The sequence below is a fragment of the Schistosoma mansoni genome, assembly GCF_000237925.1.
Source record: "Schistosoma mansoni, WGS project CABG00000000 data, chromosome 3 unplaced supercontig 0044, strain Puerto Rico, whole genome shotgun sequence".
NCBI classification, from domain to species: Eukaryota; Metazoa; Platyhelminthes; class Trematoda; order Strigeidida; family Schistosomatidae; genus Schistosoma; species Schistosoma mansoni.
This window is the reverse complement of record NW_017386006.1, coordinates 54,496-57,043: the sequence shown is the minus strand read 5'-3', so window position 1 is coordinate 57,043 and position 2,548 is coordinate 54,496. Positions and strand designations below refer to the sequence as shown.

At 32.5% G+C, this 2,548-nt stretch overlaps 1 protein-coding gene across 1 annotated transcript in view; it reads right to left on the bottom strand.

Annotated features, from left to right (window-relative positions):
* The window catches only part of Smp_000350.2 (hypothetical protein), a gene marked incomplete at its 3' end in the record, with an annotated part of 32,302 nt that overhangs the window by 15,962 nt on the left and 13,792 nt on the right, over nt 1-2,548 (bottom strand). The window lies entirely within an intron of this gene.

Below are 2,548 nucleotides of genomic sequence, written 5' to 3'. Positions count from 1 at the left end.
GAAGTATCTTGCGTAGACAACTGTCCCAATATATATATTGTCCTAATTATCTAACTGAAGAAAACTTCGAATGTACACATTATTCACTAGCAAACTATGGTCAGTGACTAGATTATAAACATTTTTCAAATGAAGTATTAAAGTATGGTTTTTACATTTTATCAAGTAACTCTGAAATAATGCAAACTCGGTTAGTAAATCTTTCAGATTTGTTTGGAGTGAGGGACTGCTCGAGTGATATTACGATCAAATATATAGCTATTGATCTTCTGTGAACTAAGTTCGTCTATTATTCCACTTGTTCATTCAGTAAATAATGTACATTTGACTAAATAGAGAAATTGACTTCCTTAGTTTATTCCCTTTGATATTAAATAGTTTTAAAGACTTCTTTGGAAAACTGAGATTAAAAAGATTGAAGTTTCTATCTTATACAAAACAACTTTGAAACTAACATGTTATTAAAAAAGTAGTCAGCGAAATATTATCGAAAATATAATCTACAACATTGTGATATCCAGTCATGGAATCCGTGTTCTAACAGACGTTATATTTATCTCATCTTGAATACTAACAATGGGAAATGACAAAAACGTAGAATTGATTATAAATGTGATACTAATCGAACAAGTAAATGGTCATTATGGCTCAATGACTGAATCAATAAAACAATGACGTACTATGTCCCAATTTTAATTTGTGCACCATCACTGAAATATAAGTACATTTAGTTGGCAACTCTCGAATTTCAAAATTACTAGATATCCAGAATAGAAATAAAATGTGCCATTTCATTGTAAGTTTAAAAAAATCCCATAACCAGCAACTTGTAAAAGGGGTAAGGATCGAATAAGTGACTTCATGTATTATATCAGTTTAAAATTCATCCACACTGATAAACGTTTAATTTCAAGACATCATGAGTTGTATGATTAGTAAATTAAATTTTTAGATTTTCAACTTCATGAGGAAGAATGTTTTTTTACATAAACAAAGAAATATAATGATCTACATGAATTTGTTTTCGAAATGTTTGTATTCTATTTAATAAAAGTTGCCAAATTATATCAATTTTATTGTAGATAAATGTAACCGATATATATGTACAACTCAGTTTTTTAGGAGGAGGAGAAACCAAACAACTCACTCGTAGCATTTCAGATTAGGAATCCAGGTGGCGTAGGTCCCAATCACACAACGAGCACTGGTACCTCCAAGATACAGATACATTTTTCTGACGAGTACCAACTGACTCGAGATCAACGTCCAAGGTTCCCTGTTACCTGCCCTCAGTTATCTAACCCACACTGAATGTATCTTAGATACTTGAATGTTAATAATGTAGAATTGATTTCTTCAGTTATAATTGTAATTTCGTCACAAGATTTAATGGCTCGATATTAAGAATCACTATGCTTTATGTTACTTGGTTGAATTAATTTACAGAAGGTCCTGAATATAGGTTTCGTGCTTCCTGGTAGACGCTAGCAATATGTTTCTGATAAATCACCTCTTAACGGGCTTCTACATCTAAATGTTATATTAGCTGAAATGGATTTCAGTTTTTCATTATTGAGAAGTGCAAACTGGTTCATAACTTAGTTTTAAAGTTTTAATGTCAGTTATCTTTAACCAATTAACAAACAGATCGATAAGATAAGGAACTTTATTTATTTTGAAGGTTAATTATGTTGTCCTTATTCTAAACTATGGATAAAAATTATTTTATATAATAAAATGCCGAACATTAATATTCATAATGACTTTTCATAAAAACTTTTTAGTGATCTTATTTTTATCAAAGTAATATTGTAGTGTGGCCTATTTATATTCATATAAGTAGTATATGGTGATGGTCAGACATAGAATGTATTTTGGCAGAAGATCGATAAGGAAAGAACTGAAATGAAGCGCAATGGGTGGGAAAATGCATGAACAATGAAATTAGAGAAGATGAACTGATATTTACAGAAGGAACAGTTAAGATTGAGACAATTGCTTGTTAACTTGCAAATTAACTGTTCATTGTATGAATTCAATTAGTATTGTTTGTTTGAATCTTCCCATCGATGTGTTAGGACTGCAACTGGTCACTCTCTAATGGGCATATGTGCATACTGTGCGTATTGCCTCGATATAGCCTTAATTCACAAGCATGGTAAGCAGAGATGAATAGTGGCTAGCAGTGGAATTCAGGACGCGCGTTTCGTTCTATTTTGGACTCGTCAGCTGAATGTACCTGCATCTCAGAGTTGATGTTCACTCTGGGACTCGAACCCAGTACCCTCACTTCAAACGCCATCGTGTTATCCACTCGGCCACTGAGTCCTGATAGCCACTTGCTTGTGCAATGGGACTGATCAATTGAAATCATAGCTCGTTCATGGAATGATTGATCTACACAATATATCATAGAAATGATCTTCTTCCTGACCGAAGTGAAGGTGTATATCTTCATAAAATTATGAATACCACATTACTGGCTCCGATTATAAGGACTCACAGAAGGACACGTTATGACCTTCAATATGAATGGTTTTTAAAGAAC